Source organism: Calonectris borealis, chromosome 1 (genome assembly GCF_964195595.1).
Source record: "Calonectris borealis chromosome 1, bCalBor7.hap1.2, whole genome shotgun sequence".
Lineage (NCBI taxonomy): Eukaryota > Metazoa > Chordata > Aves > Procellariiformes > Procellariidae > Calonectris > Calonectris borealis.
The window spans coordinates 197,079,868-197,096,444 of NC_134312.1; the positions used below are offsets into that span (position 1 = coordinate 197,079,868).

A 16,577-nucleotide genomic window follows, 5' to 3' on the forward strand; every position below is an offset into this window, starting at 1 on the left:
GTTTTATCAGATCTGTCCTGGCCAAAGCTGACTGTGTACCACGCTCTGAGAGCTGGCAGCACCGGGAAGCAGGGAGCACAGATGCTCAGGTGATCCTGGACTGAATGAGCCATATCAGCCAAATTTCCAACATGTCCTATGACACCGAGCAAGCAATCTCCATGCTGGCAAGACCAAGAGCAAAGCTACTAATTGCAGAGACAAGAAGGGGCAGCCCAGCTCCCAGGCCAGAGGGCCAGGACAAGGGCAAGTGGAGGCAACAATTTAGGAGATGCAAGGGAAGGTGTGGGACACAGCGAGTGAAACTTGCCATGAAAAAGTCAGAAACTGCTTTAAAACAATAATTCTGCTGCCTGTGCGCTTTTTACTGGGTCTCATCTTCATTTCTTTTTCTTCATTAAACAAACACGTGACCTATTTCTCATAGAGATTTCTGTCTTCAAAGGAGGCAGCTTATGTCTCCGTTCTGCCAATTCTCTCAGGAATAATGTCCTGCTCTCTGCCTGTACTTGTGCTTCATTACTAGCAGAGCACTTTCCTACCACTAGATAACATTTTCTCAGTTGGTTTTCATTTCTGATACCACACCGATGATTACATTTGGTACAAGCAGTGGTGCTTATGTTGTCACACGCTGCTGTCGCTAGCATAGCATCCCACAATCAATGTGAGGCTAGAAAAACTACTGAACTGCACATTTCAACTAAACAGCAGGAGCTTTAAACACCATCTATAACTTTAAGTGAACAATTTCAGTAATGGTTTTGTCAGTCCTTCCTAGAAGCAGTCCTAGTGGGCAACAAATAACAAAATGAGGTTCAGCTGGTGAAAGAAAAGCAGGATAATACGTTGAGGGAAGGGAAATGATTATCATAAAACATTGGTATAGCCATGTGAATTCTGCACTGCGCTGTACAGAATAGAGATCGCATCTCACCCCTACCCTAAACTTCTTGCCATTGCTAAGACAACCACATCAATGTAAGAGAAGCAATGTGGAGTCCAGTGGTGAGACCTCCTAAGGGGATGAATTGGCAACTAGGCTTTGCTAGAAGAGGGAAAGCGCGTTGGTGCAAAGGGCAGGATGGCTGCTCTGACTGTGGAAGACTGCCTGACAGAGGCACTCAATCAAGTGCGGAGGTGATGGGGATCTAGTGGGAATATCCCAACAAAAAGCAGGGACTGTCACTGCCACTGTTTTCTTGGCTGAGTCAGGCTCTAGGGAACAGCACTGGTAGCTCTTAGGGGCACCATCGGAAGGTCCAATAACATCTCCTCCTCAGACCAGCTACACCTTCTCACATTTGCCTGGCTTATTACAGGAGTGTTGTATCTGCCTAAGCCTTGAGTTACTGAGCCTTCAGGGAAAGCTTTTCCCTCCAGCACTGGGCTTGAGGCCTTATCCCAGGGTAAGATGACAACAACATCTAGCAAGCATACGTGAATGGAGGAGATCACAAAGTACTTCATAGCATCAACTCACGAAGTCTATGTAGAAAACACTTAGCAGAAGCAAAATCCTATGCCATCAAAGCACCCACATCCCAGCTCCCCCCTATCATTTTATTCTAGACATTTCATACCATGTTTGCATAAGAGGATCTCCTTTGCTTGACCCTTCTTACACTATTTACAGACAATCTTCCACAGAATATTGCTTGGATTATATGTCTAAATGTCAAACTGTGGATCTGGCAGTATATTGCAGGAAACTGCATCAGTGAGGTTAATAATTTAACGTTTTCTGGAGCAGCATCATTATCCTTGAAGGAAGCACACAGAAGAGCATACCTGACACAGAGCTCACCTAGACCCCCTTAAGTAGCTTCACTGCTTAACGTAACGCTGCTGACTAGCTTTCCCATTCCCAATTTCTGGGTTTAGATATAGGAGAAAAAGCAGATTCAAGACTGGCAAACAGGACACATGTTACAAGAAGGCAAGCCTCTGTGTTCAAGGTCTAAAGCATTAAGGAGTATTAATACAGTGAACTGCAGGTACTAAATAGAGTGAAATCTGACATTGTGGGGTTCACGTGCTTCCACAATTTTGCACAAATAATAAAACAATTCTGGTTCATAAGTTAATAAAAGAACTCTTCCCAACAAAGAAATTGAAAACCAGCAATTGCATCTCTCTTTTCTATCCCCACTTTGAAAGACACTTTGGAAAATAGGAAAGGTTTTGGTTTCAGTTCCAAAGAAGTCTCTGTTGACGCACCTTTGTGGGAAAAGAAATCCATCAGCAAATACACCAACTAGCTCCTACCACTGGTCCGCCACGACCGGGGCTCAGTCATGCTCGCTGAGATGACTGGTAGGTAGCTGGCGTGCTTGGCTGCATTATAAAGCCTCCCTCACAGTGCCAACTTGTTCTTTCCTGGATTTCCTTCTATTTTACTACAGCTCCACTAATACAGCATCAAAAACACTTGCACTAATACCAGGATAGGTCCATGACAGACGCATGTCCCATTCATGTGTTCTGGGGTTTAACAATTTTTAGTCTTCTCCCAGCTCACGTATTTCACATGACTCAAGTTAATTAAATGGCAGAATGGGATACTGCCAAATGTTTATTTCTCGCTGAGAGACAGCCATTTAAAGAATGTTGTTACACTAGCCACATTTCATCACAAAGAACGAATACCTATAATTATAATATCTGTGATTATATAATGTCAAATATAGAAAAAGTAAGCAGTCCCACATTTTGAGGAATAAATTGTAACCTGTATTACCAACATTCAGGCTAAAAATGCTGGATCTAGTCCCAACCTCGGAAATAAAATACACCCAGCAGTAACTGAAAAACAAATGAATCTGATTATAATCTTACCATACTCTAGCTTTTGCATTCCTCAGCTATGCAGCAAACAGATGGAAAAATCACATTACATGCACTGGGAGACAAATTTTTAAGGTATCTCTGCAAGCATCAGTTATTTTTGCACTTAAATACGTCTGGCCTTGAAGCTTGGGTCGTATTGCGTTACATCTGTGAAATGTTTGGCTATTGATTCATAACGTGTTTTGACAGTGGACCCACTGATCAAAAATATTGCTGTGTTCACCTTCGCATTCAGACTGTGGGCAACAAACAACATGAAGACAATTAGAAGATGCCAGATTATTTTGTAGCTGCTGAAGTTAGTGTCATTAAGGATGAATTTCAAACACCAGGCCTCCAACGTTACTGGAAAAACTCATACATTCAGAGAGACAAAGATTTTATTTTCACTTCAGCAAAGTGAAATTTATTGAGTTTTTCCAGCAGGTGCAATCGGGGCGCAGCAGAGGAGGCACGTCCCAGGTGTCAACCAGGGGTTTCACCGCAGGACCTGGCCTCTGCTGCAGGGACGTCTCAGGGCCACCTCCCAGGCTGCAGCAGCGGCAGCCCTGGTTTCCGTTTTACCTCAGCCCTGACATGTCATTTGTGGGGGTTCAAAAGCTGCTCCCTGAGGAGCTGAGCAGCCCCTGTTGAAGGCCGCAGGGGGGACACACACCCGGCATGAGCTAGAGCCCGGAGGGAGGCCATATATGATGCTGAAATCCCCTCTGACACCTGAGAGGGGGCAGAGGCCCGCCCACTCCACAGTGCGGCCGCCCTGAGGGACACCAGGCAGGAGAGGAGACACAGAAGCACAGGACAGGGAGGACCTGCTCGTGTCACCCGGCCCAGTCCTCTGCCATTCCTGGGACGTGCGAACACGCTGTGGCAGGACACGGGACACCGTGGCCACAGCCATGCGTTGGGGCCTGTGGGAGAAGAGAGACACCAGGCCATGGCCGCCCAACCTCGCAGCCTCGCCCCTGCCTCAGGCTACCTCCCCTGCCCCGCCACAGCCCTGTGACAGCAGCTGGGGACAAGGGGAGGACATGGAGCTTTGTGGCACAGGGAAGCTCCACACCAGCTGGCCTTGGTACCCCAGGGACACTTATTTCATTAGCAGAGCCATAGTCCGAGCTCACAAACTGAATGGGTCTTCCACAGACGTCAGCCAACACCCCAGCAAGCAGAGAGGCTTGTGCTGCCAGATGCCGGCAGGCTTCTTTCCCGGAGTTTTGAAAGTATAATAATAGGGGGTGAACCACAACTGATTTTTTTCTTGAGACAAGGGTGTTTCCCTTGCCCTCTCTGCTCCACATGCTGGTTACGATTCTGCTGCTGATGCCCTCCTCAGGGCTCAGGGAGTACAATGGGGTCTCCTTCTGCCCTCCTGGCTATTTCTGAAAGCTTTGTACAAAATAAAGTCCATGAGGTTCCTAGTGTTCTGCCAGGTTTGCTGAAGTTTGTTGAGCTCGGACATTTGGGGGAGCACAGGACAGCATGGGTGCTAGAAGCAGCAGAGAAGAAAACCCCACCACAGGCCCTGCCTTAGCTACCAGTCTTGCCAGGGTGCGCAGGCAGAACCGCCGCAGCCGAGGGGACCTGGTCCCAGGCCAGGCCAGGCCGCTCCCATCGGCCCGTCCTCCTGCTGCCTCGTGTGGGGACTCACCCACTCACTGCCGGGTGTCTGCTTGGAAACCCACCACAGCTATGATCTCTCTTATCACAGTATTTGCCATCTCCAACACACAACCCTCACAATGCATAAAGCCTTTCTCTGGATACCTTTCATTCTAATGCAGTATCTATAATGCCTATATATATGCATCTATAATGCAATCTCCCCACAACCTTTCTATGGGGTTCCCTCCTTCTCCTGCTAAACTCCTCAATCTGCAACCACATGGGAACGAAAGACAATGTGACTCATTTCTCTGTGAGATGCCTTAAGGACCACTTTAAAAGCTCTAAGAGTGGTCAAGCATTGGAACAGGCTGCCCAGGGAGGTGGTTGAGTCACCATCCCTGGAAGTATTTAAAAGACATGTAGAAGTGGTGCTTAGGGACATGGTTTAGTGGGCATGGTGGTGTTGGGTTGATGGTTGGACTCGATGATCTTAGCGGTCCTTTCCAACCTTAATGATTCTATGATTCTATGAACAACAAGCACACAAGGCATGGGTAAGAAGCAATATACAAAAACGTTGCAGTTCCATTATACACTTTGCAAACCACTGCTTTTGGCTGGTAACATTTGGAAAATAGGTAAGAAGTAAGAAAACCTGCAACTTCTGTCCCAAAGTATCATCTTTCTCTTCCTCAACAACCTACACACAGTTAAACAGTTATTTCCTGCTAAGCAGCTTTAGTGGATGAGGTCCAAAGTGAGCATTAAACAAAATTCCTATAAAACAAACTTCTTTTGAGCTCATCCATCACAGAAAAGTGTACCTGAAATTCATCCCTGAATTGATGAAGTTTCATCTGGAAAAATAACACGTTTTGTCAATATAATTTTTCCAGATGAAACACTTGAAACTCAGTAGCTGTTACACAAACCAAATGAAATATTAGCATCTCCTTCCCTCCTGGAGGGAGAGAGGGACCTTACACAAAAATCAGCCTCCACTGAAAATGTCTGCAAATTTCTACTGATTTCAACAGAAGTTCACACTTGTGTTCATATAAGATGACTGATTCTGCATATTCACTATGGCCTGAAAAATACAATGGCCAACAACTCATAGGTGACAGTCCCTTATTTTCTCCAGAGCTTGCTCTTTCTTCTTGCAGCTTGTTGGGCTGTGGCTACCCTGGATGGGCAGGTGCGTAATGCAGGGTGTCAGAGAATCATGCTATCATCTGCCCTCAACTAGAATCCAGAGGTTTCCCTTTCACTGAATGACGTTCAACTCTGGCTATCAGCTCTTTCACTCTAAGTTATCATTTACATTATTGCTTCTGCATTGTATATAGCCTTATTGATTTTTTCAGTACAGAAATGCTTTAAGAAAATCAATGTTTCAGCAAGTAGAGTGGAGCAGAAGTATTGTAGAATCCCATTTGCCATTCCAGCATCAGAGATCATGGTTAAGTTAAAGGAAATAACATATACACGTGGGACGATGAATATAGGTAAAAACTGCAGAAGACGTAGAAAATGGGTGAGTAGAGAGGCATGAAATTGAAAACAAAATAGAAAAAGAGAAGCTGAAGATAAATGTAGTAGCTGTGGGTAGGACTTATCTCAGCTAATTTTAGCAATCTAAAACTTAGGTTTCTAGTCCAAACTAATCGCCTTAGCTCTCTCCATATAGTGAATAGAGAGCAGGAGCCACCTCCACAGGGGATTCAACCAGTCCTAAGAAAGGTCTTTAAGACAGGGCAATGCATCATGCTTTCCTTCAACTATCCCGAAGTCTAGATGATGGGCTCAGGGGAGACACATAATGTTTGGATGGTTTAAAGTTAGGTGAGATGAATACGTAGCTGTAAAAGTAAATAGTGCTTTCATTTCTATTGAAGGAAACCAAAGCACAAACTTAAAAAGTGAAGCGGGAACACTTCAGGGACTAACGCTCAATTGCTTAGCACAGCTGTCGGGAATAAAGGCTGCCTCTACTCTGTGAAACAGGAGCAGATGAGGGCGTGAGCACAAGCACACAGCCTGACTGCCCATGCTGCTTCATCATTAGGTCACTCCCTGGTAATGGTCGAATTGCTCCAACCAGCTCCGAGACAAACGTGGTTGAGATGACATCAGTTTATCTGTGCCATTTGTTAGCAGAGCCATGGACAGTCCTGGTACCTCTAGCAGTACAGACACAGACAAACAACAGCATTTGCAATAGCGTAGATCCGCTATGGATTTTAACATATTCTGTGATCATAAACTGTTGGCAGGATATCTTTCAGAGGTTTACTCTGGAAAATCTGATATATCCAAGTTATTACAGCAACCTATATGTCCAGCTATCGATCAGAAAATGACTATTGGTGCATTGAGTTTGGAAGCACTCTGGAACTATAGCCTCTCCAAACTACATTTTCAAAGGTTTTGTGCTATGCTCATGTCATAACTTCCTGACATAGCTAAACAAAGGGTGACTGGTGGGCTGACATTAAAAATGCTATGGACATAAAAGTCCAGTTTTTAGTGTGCTACTCCTAACTTGACTATGTCTACAACCACTCTCTAACATGGAGGACAACTGGCATGGTGCCAGTCCTCACCTGCACTTAGACACCTAGAACTTCTGAAAGAGGGTATGCCTGGTCCAGATTAGCTCCTGAACTGTGCCCTAAAACAGCTGGCCTAGGGCAAATCAGCACAAGGACTGTCCCAGCAGTGTGTCACCAGAGGTGACTGAGTTCCAGTGCCTGTGAATTTTCCCTGGTACTGTTCAATTTACTAGTATAATCTTTGCATTCTGCACATTTCAATAATTAATGTAATTAATTAATTAATTACCCCTGTAAACAAGGTTCAGCAGTAATTCAGAGCGAAATACCTCTTCTGTACACTCATGGAGATGTGATTTGGATATGATTAGCTGAAGATAGTGACATGAATGCTTTTGCAGATGTGAGGGCACGTTCTGCATGTGTTTTGCTTGTGATACTCAAATTACCATCAATGAAAAAGATACAAGTGACATACACAAAACTGACTGATTTTAAAGCAGGATCGTTAACAATATGAGAGTCATATTTCAACCTCCAGAATGTCATGTAAAACTCAAAAATCAGAACCAACCTGCTATTTTTGTGCATAAAAATACAGATCAACAAGTTTCTCAACCTACAGAGCAATCTACTTGCCAAATAAGTTAAAATCTGACCCTAAAGATGACCTTTTCATTGAGGCATTTCCCAAGAGAAGGAAAACACTACCACAGCCTTTTAAGCTGCACTGCCTGCTCCTCATACACAGCTCTGAGATGCAAACATTTTCGGTTTTATAAACTGAATCTATCCTGGAAGCATTTTTACTTGGGTAATTAAAGTGGGAAGGAATATCCAAAGAAAGTGTCAGAACAGAAAAGGTCTTAAAGACAAAACATGTAAAATATTTCTATCCTCCTCTATGGTGTCATTCACAAATTGATTCATGATCTTGATGTTTATAGTTTTTGGAACACAGATGCAAAAAGGCCTCTTAAAGCTTTTGTGTTTTAACAGCACTGGAGTTCGTGTAGGACCATTGTACCTATTGAATAGATGACCTTTCAGTTCAACATTTTTAGCTTTGAAGATCAGATTCATTTGGTTTTCTTGGCAGTAACTGACATGTCTTGTGTCAGAGGAAAGATTTTCTCATAATTGCTCATCAGCAAGTCCTTTTCTGAACATTTAAATAATTTAGGAGCACAAAACCTATTTGCTGTATTTTACTAAAAATGGGCCAAATTTGCCACTAGTACAATTGCATGTAGTGCCATTCACTTCAAAGAAGCTACATATGCTTACAGCAGGGAATTTTATCCCAGATACTGTCAAAACGCTTCATTACTAGTCAGGTCAGACAATAAATCAGATCTTCTGTTTGCGAAGTACTGCAATTTATGTCTAATGACTGGAAGAATTGGTATATAAAGTAATTATCAAAACTGGAAAGCAATCGTCTCCCGAATGTGCAAAACCTCATCTATAATTTGAACTTACAAAAAAAAAAAAAAAGAAAAACCATGATGATGGCAGGTGTAAAAAAGATCTTGCTTTCTTGCAGACACAAGCAAGCACTTCCTCCTTCTCTCTTCTACAAGGATCCCACCTTCAGCATCTTTTTGGCTCATTTAAAGGCCCATTGTCATAGAATTATTGACCCTTTCAGGCTTGAGGGGACCTCGGGAAGTCTCTAGTCCAGAGTCAACAATGAATTCAGGACCAGGTTTCTCAGAGCTTTGTCCTGAAAACCTCCAAGGACAGAGAGACTGCACAACCTTCACTGTCCTCATGGGACAGTCTCCTGTTCTCCTTATATCCAGCCTGAACCTCTGTTGTTTCATTTTATGGCCACTGTTTCTTGTCCACCTGCCAGGGACCACTGTGAAGAGCCCAGCTCTGTCTCCTCAATGACCCTGTAGGCACTGGGAGCTGCTGTCACGTTCCCCCCAAAGCCATCTGTGCTCCAAGCTGAACAAACTCTGTTCCATCAGCCTCTCCTCACATGGGAAATGCTCTAGCCCTCACCATCTCAGGAGCCTCTGATGGAACTCCCTCCAACATCAAAAATTTGTTGATGTCTTTGCTGTATTGGAAGGCCCAAAACTGGGCACAGTATAACTAGATGCAGCCTAACAAGTACTGGGTAAGGGGATAATCCCTTCCCTCCATCTACTGGCTTTGCTCCTCATAAGAGAGCCCAGGATGCTGTTGTCCATCTTTGCTGCCAAGGCACACTGCTGGCTCATACTCAATTTACTGCCCACCAAACCTCATGCAGAGGATTAGTCCATCACCAGCACTGGAGTTTGCATTTGTCCTCATTTAATTTCATGAGGTTCCTGTTGACCCATTCCTCCAGCCTGTCCACGTCCCTCAGGATGGCAGCCCTGCCCTTCAGCATACCATTTGGTTCCCCCCCAATTTTGTGTCATCCACTGAGTTGATGGGAGGACATCATGTCTCCTTCTCCAGGTCACTGATAAAAGCATTAAACAGGATATGTCCCCATACAGACCCATGGGGAATTCAGCTCATAACTGGCCTGCAGGTGGAGTGCGACCCATTAATTACCAGTCTGTTGGCCCAACAAACCAGCCAGTTTTTCACCCTTGTAGTTGTCCACCCATCTAGAGTGTATCCTAAGCAGGATACAAGGATTATGCTGCATCAAGCTATACTAAACAGCTCTGCTGTATTATACCCACACTCAAAGTGAACTTCTGTACAGGCAGCTGAGCTACAGAAGATGACAGACACTTGCTGTGGTTGCTGATGAGCCGGGCATCATCTCTTTACCTGTCTCCATATCGGATCGTGGCTGGAAACCAGCAGCCAGGCAGGAAAAGTGAGAAGACAAGAGGCACCCCAGTAAACTACAACCCTTACTCCTATCAGGGAATAGGCTTCATGCCTACCACGTCCTTCTCACCCATACCAGGAGTTTTGGTATATTTTATCAATGAGGACATCCCTTTCCCATAAGAACCCAAACACTTCTGATACCTAATGACAACTCTGAAATTCCCCAGTGACCTTGCCAACTTTTAGTACACAGCCAATTTGCCAAGTTCCCACCCTTTTCGCATTGCTCAGAACATGTATTGTCAAGAAGAAGATAATAAATATGATAATATATACAACTTCTAATTAATGCACAAGTGTTCTAAATAATTTGCATAAAACGTCAGTCACAAAGTAGGACAAATCTTTACAGTCAAGTTTCAAAAAAAATCTAATTAATCACTTCCCTTCTGCATTTCAGGTGATGAGTCTATTGTACATCTCTGCAAGTGACCTATTATTTCCCACAAAACATTCACAGCCCAAAGGAAGTCCCCAAAGACAGGTGAAGCAAAGCTCACATGGAATATCTAGTCCAGCTCTTTCACAAGTAGATCAAAGACCCCAAACTGAGACTTTCTGACTATGAAATTAGGTGAACTTTCACAATTTTACCCAACTCTCTTTCCCTAACATTCCCAGAACTCCCTTATTCACCACCAGAAAGACTTCCAGAAAGATTAGGCTTCCCTGGTGGGAAATGAGGGATGGGAGTAGAAGTCGGTTTATAACAGGCACTTAGTTTCAGTTTCAATACAGCTGCTTGTTTCTTATGAAATTATGAATACGAAGCATCTAAAACCAGGCTGACTGAAGGGGGAAAAGAACACTTAGATCAGCTGGTTTAGAAAATATTTTCATTTTGCTATGTCCTGTTCAGTTTGTACATCTGACAAAGTGTAGAGGACACAGAAAGCTAGCTGTGAAATATGGATTACTGGCCCACCAGTGCAAGTCCAAGAACAGAGCATGGAGCTGTACATAAACGGGGTATCACATGCTACTTTCCAGTTAGAAGTGAGTGTAATTTCTGGAGGCATCTATTAGACTATGTGGAATCAAATAACTGTCTGCAAGGTGTACCTTGTTTGCCTACTGTATTACTTACTATCTCGTTTCTGCTGAAGATGCTCCTTAGGAAAGGCTCTTGCTCTCTGTTCATCAGAACCCTTGAAAAGATATCAAAATGGAAAAAAAAAATAACAATTCACTCTAGGCTAATAGGGAAGTTCTTTGAATTACAGAATATTTATTAAAATGTCACTTCAGTTTTTTCACACAAGCACCAGTCTAGATACATTTGAACTACCTTACCAAAGATTTTCTACTCATTTTATTGCCTGAGTTGCTGCTTGCAATTCAGCACAAGCTTTCGGCCTGTGCAGTGCTATGAAAACTGAACATACTGTGAGACACTTTCAAACATGGATGCAGCACTTTTTATAGCAGGATGAACACCTGGGTCTTAGAAGTCAAAGAAAATTAAGTTTTCAGCTCAGAGGGTTAGTGACCCCAAAACCCCTAAAGGATGCGATCCCTGGGATAGTGATGTGTTGCTAGCTGAAGTGCTGTGTGCTGGAGAGAGTGTAAGTAAATAATACTTTCCTATTTCTCAGAATTGCTTTGATGAGAAATTTGCACACACTTTGGAAATTCTAGTAACCATAGAAATTATTGCATAATCTCTCCTAGGAAAGTAGTGAGAAAAACCAATGTTAGATTAATTGCTCCTAAAATATTCTGAGAGTACAGTAAAAAACCCACCCCTTACACTGCTATGTATTGTGTACACTATTCTTTACTCACTCATTTAGAGTACAAGCAGTGACGTGAATTGACTACTTCTTCAAGAGGCTGTTCTGCAAACTTAACAAATAGAAAGTTATATTTTAGTATGCAGGTGACGTTTTTTTCTCTCTTTCCTTTATCTTATTATTTGCAGTTGGATTCCTTTCCTACGTATTGTTCCTGAATCTTCCTATGTAACAATTCACACTCAAGACATAGTGATCACAAAATGATAGAGTTTTTGATTCTTGGAGAAGTAAGGAGGGGGTGTCGCGAATGAGTGGTTTTGAGGCTGCTTAAAGAACCACTGGCAAAGATATCAGCAAAAGGGATTTTAATAGAAATTTATAAAAGCACGACTTAACAGAATTCGATGGCAAGGTTCATTCTATTACTCATTACATGGATTAAGTATATACAGGGAAAATTGTGTCAGAATTGTGTTGGAATGATTCGTGCAGAAATTGAGGACAAAAGGGTAAGGGAGATCCTCCCGCTGAGTCACAAGGTTCAGAGAAGACCTGGCTGGATCTAATCTTAGTCTCAGACTTGGACAACCATTTGTGTCTAATACAAAAGGGATAAGGAGACCCTCCCGTTGAGTAACGAGGTTCAGAGTAGACCCCCTTGCTCTCTAAACTCCTTCTCAGAGAGGAGTGTAGGTGCAGCTGGATCTACAAAGCACCACCACAGGAGGGTCAGCAGAACTGCTACCCTAGATTTCCAGAGGGCAGACTTTGGCCTGTTTAGGGGACTGGTTGACAGAGTCCCTTGGGAGGCAGTCCTGAAGGGCAAAGGAGTCTAGGAAGGCTGGACATTCTTCAGGAAGGAAATCTGAAAAGGTGCAGGAGCAGGCCATCTCCATGTGCTGAAAGACAAGCCGGCAGGGAAGACCGGCCTGGCCAAACAGAGCTTTAGTTGGAACTCAGGGAAAAAAGGAGAGTTTATGACCTTTGGAAGAAGGGGCAGGCAACTCAGGAGGACTACAAGGATGTCATGAGGTTATGCAGGGAGAAAATTAGAAGGGCCAAAGCCCATCTAGAACTTAATCTGGCTACTGCTGTAAAAGACAATTAAAAACATTTCTATAAATACATTAGCAACAAAAGGAGGACTAAGGAGAATCTCCACCCTTTTATTGGATGTGGGGGGAAACACAGTGACAAAGGATGAGGAAAAGGGTGAGGTACTTAATGCCTTCTTTGCCTCAGTCTTTAACAGTAAGACCAGTTGTTCTCGGGGTACCCAGCCCCCTGAGACGGAAGACAGGGACGGGGAGCAGAATGAAGCCCCCATAATCCAAGGGGGAATGGTTAGCGACCTGTTACACCACTCAGACACAGACAAGTCTATGGGGCCAGATGGGATTCACCCAAGGTACTGAGGGAGCTGGTGGAAGTGCTCACCAAGCCGCTTTCCATCATTTATCAGCAGTCCTGGCTAACCGGGGAGGTCCCAGTTGACTAGAAGTTAGCAAATGTGACACCCATCTACAAGAAGGGCCGGAAGGAGGATCCGGGGAATTACAGGCCTGTCAGTCTGACCTTGGTGCTGGAGAAGGTTATGGAGCAGATCATCTTGAGTGCCATCATGCGGCACCTACAGGACAACCAGGCGATCAGGCCCTGGTTTATGAAAGCATGGGTTTATGAAAGGCAGGTCCTGATTGAGTAACCTAATTGTATGAGGTTCAACAAGGCTCAGTGCCGCACCCTACACTTGGGTCACAACAATCCCATGAAACGCTACAGGCTTGGGGAAGAGTGGCTGGAAAGCTGCCCAAAGGAAAAGGACCTGGGGGTGTTGGTCAACAGCCGGCTGAACATGAGTCACCAGTGTGCCCAGGTGGCCAAGAAGGCCAACAGCATCCTGGCCTGTATCAGAAATAGTGTGGCCAGCAGGACTAGGGAAGTGATCGTGCCCCTGTACTCGGCACTGGTGAGGCCGCACCTCAAATACTGTGTTCAGTTTTGGGGCCCTCACTACAAGAAGGACATTGAGGTGCTGGAGCGTGTCCAGAGAAGGGCAACGAAGCTGGTGAAGGGTCTGGAGAACAAGCCTTATGAGGAGCTGGAGAAAAGGAGGCTGAGGGGAGACCTTATCACTCTATAGCGAGATGGGCGTTGGTCTCTTCTCCCAACTAACAAGCAATAGGACAAGAGGAAATGGCCTCAAGTTGCGCCAGAGGAGGTTTAGATTGGATATTAGGAAAAATCTCTTCACCGAAAGGGTTGTCAGGCCTTGGAACACGCTGCCCAGGGAAGTGGTTAAGTCACCATCCCTGGAGGTATTTAAAAGACGTGTAGATGTGGTGCTTAGGGACATGGTTTAGTGGTGGACTTGGCAATGCTAGGTTAATGGTTGGACTAGATGATCTTAAAGGTCTTTTCCAATCTAAACGATTCTATAATTCTGTAAGACGTGGGTGAGAGGAAGCAAGCATCTGACTGATATCCTGGAAGAATAAGATTTTGGCTGTGAAAATGAGAAATGTGTAATGTGATTAGACTGATCTCTCCCCATCCAGTAAAAAAAATGCGTTTATAAATCAAAGTTACTATATAATTTCGTTACAAGTATTCAAGGGACAAATGATCCTCTTTCTCAGTCATATATTTCCATTTATATTTAAAAAACTATTGATTCTGCAGGATGAGGAGGGTATCTCTCTGTGCTTCATTATTCCAAGTGACACATGATAAATTATGCTTTTTTATGGACTTTCATATAGTTTCCTTCAGAGAAGACTCCTTTCTTTTCCTCAAGTGCTCAGCTGTTAATCCATTCTTTTACTGGAAGAGATACTATGGCAGAAGATTAAAAAAGTGCCTGTAGGCATGTTAATCACCACGTGATTGATGCTGCCATTACAAGGGAAGGTTAGACAATATGCTCAGCAGTTTTTGCTGCTATTTACAACACAGTGCCAGTCATCCAAACCGAGGACTGATCAGTGCACAGACTTCAGATTAATTCAATATGAGTTCTCTGAACCTAACGGCAAGTCTGATAACATTCATCTATTTTCATTTCCCCTCCTCTTTCAGCGCATGGTTGAAGTCTGAAAACATCTGAAATTCATGAGACTTTCATGATCTGACTACCAAAGCCGACTTGTTGCTCTGGCTCCCTGCACACATCCCTTCTCATGCCAGGGTCAGCCCCTACAAAATCCACTTATCTAATAAAAGAGAAAGAAAGGCAGTAGACAAAATAGCAAACTGGAAAAAAAAAGTAAATTATCACCTCTAATTTATAATTTCTTCCGTGAAATACAGTTTCACAGAATACTCTTGCACCCTACATTGTCAACATGACTTCATGTATTTTTATTGGAAAAGATGTGAATTCTGGAATGTGAGTACACTATTAATCCAAACAATATTGTGATGTAAGTCTGAAAAGGCAAACTTTTTAAAACTTCTGAAAATGCACTTGTCTTCATAAATTATTTGAAAATAAATATATCTATTGAATCAAAGAGCAAGCTTCTGTCAACAGGGATAAGTTCCAGCTGTGCAATTAATGAAAGCAGAGAGAAAAGGCAATCTACAAAGCCCATGACCAACTCCATATGATTGGTAAAATAGATGAAAATTACTTCTATATAGTATACTTTCTTAAATATGTGTTTTCATTTCTATGTCTCTTTCTTACTGCCAGCTGCAAAAAAAAAAAAAATCACACCTGAATATTCAGAAACAACCCAATTCAAGAAATTGTCATTCTAATAAAATAACCTTCAGTTGTAAATCCAGGAATGCATCATTTATTTCCTTCATGCTAATTTATTCAATAATTAGAAGGATGGGTATTAGCTTGTCAGCACTTTAACTCCTCTAAATGATTTAACATTTTACTAAGCACTGCTGCTTTTTAAAAGTATAACAAAACTATTTCACAGCAATGTAGATCTGATGTAAGTATACCTGGGCAGTAGACATTCCTTTCCATTTCCATTACTGATTTTATAAATATCAGTGTAATTGCTCTGAAGTAATAACCATAGCAATGACCAGAGTTTGCCCTATTAACATTTGTTTCCAATATTGAACACACAATTTTCTAATAAGCTGAAGACAGATCTCCTTGTCCTCTAGCCTATATTTCCCAGTTAGTCCAACTATTTTGTTGTGTAATACTTTTAAAACTAAACCAGTCAAGCTGTTAACTAACAGCCACCTTGTGTGGTCAGTTAAATGACGAGTGAGTATTATTTTTGTCTGAAAATGCTTTCCTTAGCTTTTCAGAAGTGTTGTGAGATGCTCTCCTACCATAAACAAATGCTAACAGAGTTATTGACATACTGCTTAGCTAAAGGCTTCCTGGAATTTCAGACTCCTGAGGTGTTTTTCACTTGCAGTCTCAACCCTGCCAAGTGCACCTGCACATCATTACACATTTGCTCGGTGTCCGTATTTCAGTGGTGGCTGAAGTGGGTCATGGTCATGTCAAGCATTCAGAGACCACATAGGATGAAAAGCACTGAACAAACATTGCAATTTATTTCCCTTTCACTTTATCTTGGACAATGAGTCAACAATATAGCAATGAACTGCAATGAAAGAGCTGCCAGATAGTTGTATATGAGATACTAGAAACTAAAATAAAGAGAAAGAGGATCAGGTAAATTGTCAACAACAATAAGCAACAACACAGTCTTATTTCAGTTGCTTAATTTGGGTGAACAGAAGGACAGTATTTAAGCCATAACACAGCTTCCACGTGCTATGAAGTTTAAATGTTCCCTATCAGACCACATTCCTATCTTTAGCAGGTATCAAGGTTTCCTGCTATCATTCTTCCAGCAGATCCCAATAAGTTTAGACCAGCTATTCCCTTTGTAAGAGCCATTCAAACAACACACGCTGTTGATGCCTCTGATCTCTTCTAAGACAGAAGCAGATGCCTGCAAACCCTTCTGCCTCCTGTGTGGTTACGTGTGAGCAGACT

General features: G+C 43.0%; 1 protein-coding gene across 1 annotated transcript in view; it reads right to left on the bottom strand.

The window, feature by feature from the left end:
* Positions 1 to 16,577, bottom strand: part of MTUS2 (microtubule associated scaffold protein 2) — a 287,663-nt gene that overhangs the window by 242,412 nt on the left and 28,674 nt on the right. Inside the window, exon 2 of the mRNA XM_075139830.1 lies at positions 10,945 to 11,005. The gene's annotated coding sequence lies outside the window, so the exon portion shown is untranslated. The remainder of the gene's footprint in view (positions 1 to 10,944; positions 11,006 to 16,577) is intronic.